Below are 11,225 nucleotides of genomic sequence, written 5' to 3' on the forward strand. Positions count from 1 at the left end.
AAAAGAAATCTAGGAATTTTCAAATACATTTAAAACTTAATCTCTTTTCGTTTTTCATGGTGAAAATTAGTGAATCGTCATTCACTTACCTTCAAATTATTTACTTTTAGATTACGGCATCCCTTTTCTAAGTTGTAAATAATGTTGTTGGATCCTAGCCCTAATTTCTCATTTGGGTGTTTAATTGGGGATTCATTTCTAATCAAACTTTGTTCCTTTCTATTTCAGATGTCAAACGCAAACGCAAACAACAACGCTTCTGGATCATTCTCGCTGATGAACCTGTGTCAAAAGGTGACATTTGATGGGTCAAACTTCAATGAGTGGATGAGATACATTCGCATGATAACTCGCTACGAGGACAAAGAATATGTCCTCGATGAGAAGCTCGAAAAGATCAACCCAGAAGTTGCTACTCCTGAAGAGTTGGCCGCCTTTGAGTCCCACGAGCGTGATGCTACGAAAGTTCATTGCATCATGCTGGCCACCATGAACCTCGAACTCCAAAAGTCCTATGAGGACATGTATCCATATGAGATGCACCAAGATTTGCTGGACAGGTACCACCAAAGCGCGAGGCAAGAGCGCTATGAGATCATCACCAACATGATCACCGCTAGGATGGGGAGTGGAGAATCCCTAACTGCTCATTTGCAAAGAATGCAAAGGTATGTTGATCGTCTTCTCAAACTTAATGTTCAGTTTGATGAGGATTTGGCTATCGACATCATCCTCCACTCCTTGCCTTCCTGTTGCAACCAGTTCAGAATGACCTACCACATGAATAAGGAAGAGGTCACCCTAAGTAAGCTTCAAGGGCTCCTGAGGATAGCTGAGAGCAACCTCAAGGACAAATCTATTGCATTATCCTCTACTGTAGCTGCTCCTATGTTGGCAATTGGCCAAGAAAAGGGAAAGAAGAGGAAGGCTCCTTCTAAGAGCCACCATAAGGGTAAGACCCAAGATGGTTCCTCTTCTAGTGGGACCAAATCAGGTTCTGTTAAGCCCTCTTCTGACCCCAAGGAAGGAAAGTGCTTCTATTGCCACCAGAAGGGCCACTGGAAACGAAGCTGCCCAAAATATATGTAGGACATTAAGGATGGGAAGATAAAGCCCACCTTTACAGGTATGTATTTAATTAAATCTAATAACTCATCACTTGCTACTTCATCGGTCCTTGATACTGGATGTGGTTACCACATTTGTTCTGATTTGCAGGGGCTAAGAAAAAGTAGGGAAGTGGAGCATGGAAGGATAAACTTGATCATGGGAAACAAGAAGTCTTCACCAGTAATCAAAATCGGAGTTTATTCCTTAGTGTTGAGTAATGGGTTAGGGCTAGATTTAAATAATTGTTGCTATTCGCCAGAAATGGCAAGGAACATCATTTCTTTTCATGGGTTGTTTAGACAAGGTTTCAGATATTCGTTTGATAATAGTAATGGTTCTATTAATGCTTATTTGAATGGTGTCTTTTATTTCAATGCATTACCTTGTAATGGGATTTATGAATCTGTGTTAATTATAGATAATTTAGGAAATAATGTGTTGAATATTGATTTGTCCACAAGTTTGGACAAAGCATGCTTATGGCATTGTCGCCTTGGCCATGTTAACAAGAAACGCATAGCCCAACTCCAAAAGGATGGAGTCTTGGAGTCATTCGACCTTAGGGACGATGACGTGTGTGAGTCTTGTTTACTTTGGAAGATGACCAAGTCACCCTTTACTAGCTCATGTGAAAGGGGTGAGGGTGTATTGGATCTCATACATACGGATGTATGTGGACCCTTTAGATCCACCACAAGGTACGCTTGTCGCTTCTACGTGACTTTTATAGACGCTTATAGCAGATATGGATATATCTACTTAATCAAGAAAAAGTCAGAAACCTTTGAAAAGTTCAAAGAGTTCAAGAATGAAGTGGAGAATCAGCTGGGCAGGAAAATCAAGATGCTTCGATCTGATCGAGGGGGAGAGTACCTAAGTCTTGAATTTCACGACTATCTAAAAGAATGTGGAATAGTTTCGTAATTGACGCCTCCTAGAATGCCACAATTGAATGGTATGGCTGAGAGACGTAATCGAACCTTATTGGACATGGTTCGTTCTATGATAAGTCGTGCTTCGTTACCAATCTCATTCTGGGGGTATGCCTTAGAGACTGCCGCCCATATCCTTAACTTAGTTCCCACCAAGAAGGTTGCCAAGACACCTCACGAGATGTGGACAGGGAAAGCTCCCTCGTTAGCATATATCAAGGTTTGGGGTTGTGAAGCTTTCGTAAGACGAGAGACTCATGACAAGCAAGAACCTCGTAGTGAGAAGTGTTATTTCATCGGCTATCCACATAAGTCTTTTGGCTATCTCTTCTATAGACCAAGTGACAATGTTGTCTTTATTGCTAGGAGAGGAGTTTTCAGAGAGAGAGAACTCATAAGTCAAGGAGACAGTGGGAGTCAGATTGACCTTGAAGAGCTTCAAGATGAAGGAGATGAAGGAACCTCTAACACTGGCGTTCAACCTGAGGAGGAAACTCCTGTTCAACCAATTGACCAGTCCTTACCTCTTAGACGTTCGAGTAGAGTTATTGTTCCACCCCAGTTTTATGGTTTCCATATTACTACTGACGGGGATACGTTTATTAGTGATAGTACACTAGTAAATCTGGACGAACCTAATAGCTACAAGGAAGCCATGGTAGGCTCAGAGTCTGCTAAATGGAAAGAGGCAATGGACAGCGAGATTCAGTCCATGTATGACAACCAAGTTTGGAATTTGGTTGATAATGTACCAGGTCGTAAGACAGTCGGGTGCAAGTGGATCTTCAAGAAGAAGACAGACATGGATGGGAAAGTGCACACTTATAAAGCGCGATTGGTCGCGAAGGGCTTTACTCAAACTCCTGGAGTTGACTATGATGAGACCTTCTCACCAGTTGCTAAAATAAAGTCTATTAGGGTAATTCTCGCAATAGCTGCATTTCATGATTATGAAATTTGGCAGATGGACGTAAAAACCGCTTTCCTAAATGGGAAGTTGGCTGAGGATGTTTACATGAATCAGCCAAAGGGTTTTGTCGATGCGAAGCATCCCAATAGGGTGTGCAAGCTTGAGAAATCCATTTATGGATTGAAGCAAGCGTCTCGCAGATGGAATCTTTGTTTTGACGAGAAGGTCAAAGAGTTTGGTTTTCTGCGAAACGAAGATGAGTCATGTGTATATGTCAAGGCCAGTGGGAGTATAGTGAGCTTCCTCGTATTGTATGTCGATGACATACTGCTCATAGGAAACGACATCCCAACCTTGCAGGAGGTCAAGTCCTGGCTTGGGAAGTGTTTCGCTATGAAGGACCTAGGTGAGGCTTCGTATATTCTGGGAATAAGGATAGTGAGAGACAGAAGTAAGAGACTGATAGGACTCAGTCAGGATACATACTTGGATAAGGTACTGAAGCGTTTTAGTATGGAAAATTCCAAGAAAGGGGAGTTGCCAATTCAATGCAATACCAAACTGAGTAAGACTCAGAGCCCGAGTACGGAGGCATAGATAGCTGATATGAGCCGAGTACCTTACGCTTCCGCAGTTGGCTCGATTATGTACGCTATGACCTGTACTCGCCCTGATGTGGCCTTCGCTCTGAGCATGGTCAGCAGATATCAAGGGAACCCTGGTAGAGCGCATTGGATTGCTGTCAAGAATATTCTTAAGTACCTACGAAGGACCAAGGAATGGTTTCTAGTCCTCGGTGGGAGTGATGACTTAAGGGTGCGAGGGTACAGTGACGCTAGCTTCCAGATGGATCGGGATAATTACCGATCACAGTCGGGCTGGGTCTTTACCCTGAACGGAGGAGCAGTGACTTGGAAAAGTTCCAAGCAAGAGACTGTAGCTGATTCAACGTGCGAATCAGAGTACATTGAGGCAAGCGAGGCGTCAAAGGAGGCTATATGGTTGAAGAACTTCATTGGAGACCTTGGAGTTGTGCCGTCCATAAAGGAGCCCATGGGAATTGTCTGTGATAATGAAGGAGCGGTTGCCTTGACCAAGGAACCAAGAGATCATGGCAGATCTCGACATATCGACAGGAAATACCATTTTATTAGACATCGGGTAGAAGAGGGACTCCTCGTTGTGAAGAGGGTATCGTCAGAAGATAACCCAGCAGATCCCCTTACGAAGGGACTGAGTACGGTCAAGCATTTGAAGCACGCTAGGAGCGTTGGGCTAAAGGACGATATTAGTTTAGATTAGATAGGTAGGAAACTTGTAATGGATAATTTTGTATTCAACATTTGATGATTAAATAAAGGTGTGTTATTTATAAGCAAGTTACTATCTTCTGTTGATTATTTATCTATTGTTTCAATTTTGCATGTTTTGACTTCCTGAATAATAAGATTATTCAAACGGTCCACAATCACTCATATGTTGGAAGTAGATATGAAAGAAGATTGTCATAAATTAGTTTGTAGATTGTCTAAAAGGTTTTAGACATAGCAAAGGTTTGCAACAAAGTTTATGAGTGCTTATGAAATATGTTTTGAGCATTGGAATAAACCCGCACTTGCTAGTATCACTTCATGAAAGTTATCACAAGTGATCGCAAGATGATAATATCATATAATCTTTAAACCTAGAGATATGGTTATTGTTTGCTAGTTGATTATGCATTGATAATTCGAAAACGCATCAGTAACTTGATGTTATAAAACGCATTATTGTGTGTAACTTAGCTAGTAAATGATAAAAGCATATAAGTCGAAGTTTTTCTGTACCTTTTATTCTAAGAGAATAAAAGCGATATCTTCGCCACTCGATGATTTAGTTTGACTTATGTGTCGGGCCCGGTCAGAATGAAGTTGATGTGTTCGACTAAATTCTATGTCGAATAAATCAGAGATCGAGAAACAAAATGTTGGACAACGAGTATTGTCAGTATGATATCTGGAACAGAGGATTATACGATCCCTTATCTGAAGGACAGGATTTTGATCAGAGTTAACAAAAGCGTATAAGAGTTACGATTGCTAACCGGATTCTGAAGTCATATGTGAGATATAGTTACTAGACTTATCCAAGTGGGAGACTGTTGGATTAGTGTCTAAGCCCGTAACTATATTTGGTATGTACTTGACCCGGTTATGCATGGTCCTTTTGGGTTGCCTTCACCAAAGCAACTTGACAAGGTAATTTGAGGAAAGAGAGAGGATATTATGGTTTATTAATATAATATAAGAATAATATATTAAAGGAGAAATCATATTTATTTAATTAGTATTAGTCATAAATTAATTAGGAATTAATTTGGTGACTAAAAGAGATTAATTAAATAAAGGGGTACAAACTGTCAAATGTGTGATAGTTGAGTTTTGGGTTGGGAAACCTAATGGACTAAGGGGGAACAAAATTATGATGAGGGATCATCATGTTTTCGTCCAAGGGCCTTATTCCAGAAGGTTCCTTGGGCTACTTGGTGGCTAAGGTATCCATTAGGGTTTAGACTGAAACCCTAGCACCCTACAGTATAAATAAGACCCCAAGGCTCCAATTTTCGGCCACTTGCTTCCAAGAAAAACCCTAGGGCCGAAAATTAGCATCATCCCTCCTCTCTCAAAGTTGCCTTCTTGCTTGAGGTGTTTGTGATCCATTAGAAGAGCTACAATTGTGACTCTAAGCTCAAGAGAAGAAGAAAAGAAGATCTAAGCCAATATTTGAAGAGGTAAACATCTAGATCTGATGTATTAAGTTAATTTTTGAATTATGTATGCTAGATTAGGGTTTGCAAGTCTTGGATTCATAGCATGTACAATAGAGAAACCTAGATCCAAGCATTAGGGTTTGTATGAGCACATAGGATTGTTCTTATTCTTAAAACCCATCAGTATGTTATGGAGAGGCAATTCAATCTGACCATTAAAGGTTGTTCATGGCCTGATTATAAACCATGTCCAACTACTACAATCCTACTGAATCAGTTGAAAAGAGCTCAAAGGTATTAACTTTAATTTTGAATTTTAATTGATTACTTACACTATATACTAACTTGTATACAATTTAAACATGTATTGGCAGGTTTTACCAACTGGTTTAAACCAGTTTGAAACAAGAAATTTGGCAGAGTCTTATGTTGTGGATGTAGATAAGAAGACTTCTTCATGTAGAGTGTGGCAACTAAATAGGTATGGAAGTATGCATTCAGTTGCAACTATCTCATACCTAAATAGTAATGTTGGTGATGATGTGGATCCAATGTACTATGGAGCAATTTACAAGAACACCTACAAGTATCCAATGCGTGGAATGAATAGTAGCAATATGTGGCCATCTACGAAATTCATTGCACCTTTACCACCATTGAAGAGAAAAATGTCAGGTAGACCTAAAGTTAATAGAAGAAAGGATGCAAGTGAAAGGGGTGCAAGACATACTGTGTCAAAGGTTGGGAAAAAATTATACGTAGTGTATGCAAGCAAGTAGGACATAACAAGGTTACATTTTCTCAAGCTGAAAAACCAACAAAACTCAAGGTAAAGAAAAGGAAGAGAACAAATGGTAAAGATTATGAGGGAAGCAGTGGTAAGAAAGGGAAAAGGTGGTATAGATGGGGAAGGAACTAGTGGTAATAAGGGAATCGATGAGCAAGGAGCTAGGGGTAATAAGGGCACTAATGGTAATGATGGGGAAGGAAGCAGTGGTAAGAAGGCAATGGATGGTAAAGATGAGCAAAGAGCTAGGGGTAAGAAGGTAATTACCAAGAAAAGAAAGAAGCCTGAAAGAATAATCAAGAAAAAACTTGCTCCAAGGGTTGAGGGTAAGAATGGTGAAGGCAACACTAGTGACAAGCCAATGGAACTTGAATATGAATTAAATTTCAATGTATGTCATTATGTACTTGTTATTTAGGATCAAATTGTGATGTTTCAGATTAAGTGTGGATGTTTGGTGTTATGTACTTGTGATGTTTCGAAATAAGTTTGCATGTTTGGTGTTATGTACAACTGTTTGTAATGTTAATGGTTTGAATGTGGTTATGATTGTGTGTTAGTTATGGACGTGCATGGTATTGGAGTCCATTTTAGACATTAGTTTAACCACATATGGTCCCATTTGTTCAAGTTGAAGTTATTTCCAATGTCACTATTAACAAATAAACTACGAATTTAACATGGGATCCCATCTAACAGACCCATTGTTTGTTTTATTAAAATAAAATAAAGATACATGGACAATAGAGTACTTTTCATTAAAAGGAAATTAACATCAGCAAACTATTACAACTTGTAAACAGTTATGCCGAAGAAAACAATCCAACTAACAACTAAACACACATCTTCAACTTCCAAATCGTTGATTCAAGCTTCTTTTTTGAACTACCCAATCCTGCAATCATAACTGCTTCAACACTCATATTCTTAGTGTCTGCTTATTCTACGCAACAAATAAAACCATTACGAGGTACCTAACAAAAAGAATTTTCGAGTGAGAGACTGTGAATGGAACAAACAAATAAATTATGGCTACAGTGGACAAATAACGAAACTAACACACACCTTAGTGGGGCAAGCATAGAAGGGTCTTCCAGGGTTGGACGGAGTGGAAGACATTCTTATTATGGAGACACATCCAAATAAGCATTTCACCATTTTCTCTTTGTTATTCCAAGGGCTCTTTAATTCCAAAAACAAACAATCACGGGGAAAAAGATAGGTACTGTTGTAACGCCTGCAGATTCAGGCTAGTCAATTTAGAGACTGTAAGCGTCAAAAATAACTTTTTGATGGAATATTATTTATAATAAATAATCGTAACCAAGTTATAGTATATGTCACAAGCTTTCCGTACATATAAAGAACCCTGAAATATGAGTTATAACGAAGAAGTTATGACCCGTGGAAGTTTTACGTCAAAACCGACACAACACCGAGAATCGTAAAAAGTGAGTTTGTGATAAAATACTTTTCATCCTTAGTGATCTAAACAAAAGTCATAGTATACATTAAACTGAGAGCGTGCATAAAAAGAACGTCCAAATCTGACGTCGTATGAGGAAGTTATGATTTTTCTAAGATTTAGCACAACAGTGCACAACCAAAATTCGAATTTTAGATCGATCGATGTTTATCCGACAAAACCTAAATGAGAATTGAAAATCTTATTAATAGGAACTCAACGATAAAAAGACATTCGAAAACGGAGTCCATATGTAGAAGTTATGAATTTTACACGATTATTAAATAGTGTAATCTACTCATACTGTTAAATTTAAAATCGATCGAAAACTAGCCGATAGAGTCAAATGGAAAGTTGTAGATCTTGTCAACGCCTACGCGTGGATATAAAGAACGTAAAAAACGGAGCTCGTATGCGAAAGTTATGCTTTTTTAAAAATTGATTGTTTTACCTGCGTCCGGCGCCACGTGTCAGCGTCAGGCGAAGCCTTGGTGCCCACGCAAGTCCACGATGTGAATTTAAGTTTCACGACGTGAATTGCCCCTAGACAGCCTATAAATAGAGGCGTAAATCATCCTTTTTCTTCACACCATTCTTATCCTTTCTCTCCCATTACCCCAAGCCCTCTCTTCCTTTCCTTAACACTTCCTAAGTGTTAGAGGCGAGTCCCGGAGCGCCAGAAGGCTCCGAGAAGAAGAGCTTTCCGCTCGGAAGTTCTGCCCCCGCAGAGCCCGGTTCCTAGCCAAACCTCCTAGTAAGTGAGTTATGCTTACCCTACTTTAAGTATAGCTTATGTTTAAGTTCATTATCGTTATTATGAACTTATAAACAATATATATTATAAAATGTAATATACAAAGTGTTATTATAATATCTTTTAACTACTCACGGTACGGGGAATCAGGTTTGAAGGGCTGCATAGGGTTGTTGGTTTTCAGAAGTGCTACAATTCCAAAATGGTCATGCCCTCCGGTGTTTCATGTCTGGCCCCTGTCTGTACATATTGGTAGAAAAGTATTGTTTAACACTTATAAAACAATATTGCTCGTAAACTGTCGTGATAAATATTAGACTAAAATCTATTAGTAATAATACTAGGTTTCGTCAAAGGAAATTATATTGATAAGAAGTAAAGCGTTGTCCAAGTTGGAATCACCACTTTAACAAGTGAGTGCATAGTTACTTTCATCTTACAAATAGATATGAAGTATTTAATATAAATTACATGCTATGTGTGCATATTATTTGTGTTCCTGATATCTATGTTGGATGAATGATTTATACATGTTTTAAATGATTTAAAATGTATATGCATTTTATATCTACGAATATGTTGGGTAGAACATGGGTAATGAATGATGAGGGATGAAAGATGATGTAGATGAATATTGGCAGCTGCGCCACAACTTGTAGATGTTTTTGAACTACGATGTACTCTAAACATACTAGCAGACGCGCTTAAAGGATAATATCGGCAGTTGCGCCTAATAGAGAACATCATAATCCTGACAGTTGCGCCTAAATGATAATATCGGCAGCTGCACCTAATAGAGAACGTCATAATCCTGGCAGCTGGGCCTAAATGATAATATTGGAAGTTGTGCCCAATAGATGACATTGGCAGCTGTGCCATTGGCAGCGATGGACTTCGTGCCTATTCCTTAGGATAATTCTTAGGAATGAATAAATGAAGAATAGATTATTCTTAGGGTAGATCCGTAAGAATAAAGAATATAATGGGGATGGGTAATTGGGTTAATTGTTCGATGATGAAACATAATAACTTTATTATTGTGGGCTGAAAACCCTATGTAATCACCAGGTTTCCCAACCTGACCCACTCAGTTTATTTGTATCACATGTGTCGATACGAAGCTACATTACACTGAGAGATTAAAGGAGATGTAGATCACTAGTGTAAATGAATGTAAGGTCTGTTTATGCTTATGTTTCTGTATTGACGATGGCATCCCAAAGTTTTAATATAAACAAAATACATTTCTTCGGAAATGCTTTGATAATATATTTATCATGTTTTTTCTGGGAACAAATTCCGCAATATTATTCTTTAAATAAATAATCTGATTTTCAAATAAGCATAAATAAAAATTTTAAAATAACCGTGAATTTGGGGATGTCACAACTGTCGAGTAAGGAAGAAAAGTACTTATAAAGAGGAAATGACGAAAATACCCATTTTTTGACCTCATGCACATTTGTCATAGTTGGTGCGCCTTACACTTAATTAACATTAACTAAGGCAAACAAAAGTTACCCTAAATCAACACCAATGAACGCAAGAAATTATAACCCATTCATGCCTGATTTTATCATACATATATTTCAATTTACATTTCACCAATATCATACCAAAATGCCTGTTACAGGTAACCAGGACTTCAAAATACATCCAAAAATTACCATTACAACCACCACTGGAGTACCACTACCTACACAAACTGGATTACCACTAACACAATTGAAACACACATAATCCTAATAACATATATAACAAGAAACATCATTAAACCTAATAGTAGATCACGAGCGCTAGAGTAGCATACCACTACAACCCATGTCCATGAGATTCACTTGCTGATTATCAATTGTAAATGATGAAAATCATGATCAGGAGCATGACGATGACAACACCCACAACCAACATTGTAATTGCTTTAATCTGCTTCTCAACATGGTCGAACCTTTGTTGCATGTTGAGGACATCCACCCTGGAATGAAGGTAATCACAACCCATCTCCTCCTTCATACGCTCGACCTGACCTTGTTGCTCAGCTATCACTTCACCATAATCACAGAAGATCGTGTTCAAATCGTTCAAGTTAAGCCCGTCTGTTGAGCTTATTGAGTTTTTGGAGTTTATAGTATCTGGTGATGGTGGTGGGGTAGGATCCATGGAAGACAGTGAAGGGAAAAAGGAGTATTGTCGAATGGTTGTCGACTAGTGTTTGGATGGAAATGGTAACAATAATTTAGGGTTTTGTCCATTAGACCCTTCTATTATATACTCGGGAACCACTAAACCCTTAGGGCCCAAGCAAGCCAACTCGTTCGTGAGTCGGTGACGTGTAATCTAAGTTGGGTGAGTTGACTCTCTAACTGAGTTGGGTAATGACTAGGCAAGGAAACCAGTTGAATTGGGCCAAAATCCCTAATTAGCCGGTAAAATGTGAATTTAGACCCTTATAAAACCAAAAAAATAACATAAGGGACCTTTTAAACCAAAATGTGTAAGTTCGTGGGGCTACAGTGAC

The sequence above is a fragment of the Lactuca virosa genome, chromosome 5, assembly GCF_052849685.1.
Source record: "Lactuca virosa cultivar CGN04683 chromosome 5, Lactuca_virosa_CGN04683_v6, whole genome shotgun sequence".
Taxonomy (NCBI): Eukaryota; Viridiplantae; Streptophyta; class Magnoliopsida; order Asterales; family Asteraceae; genus Lactuca; species Lactuca virosa.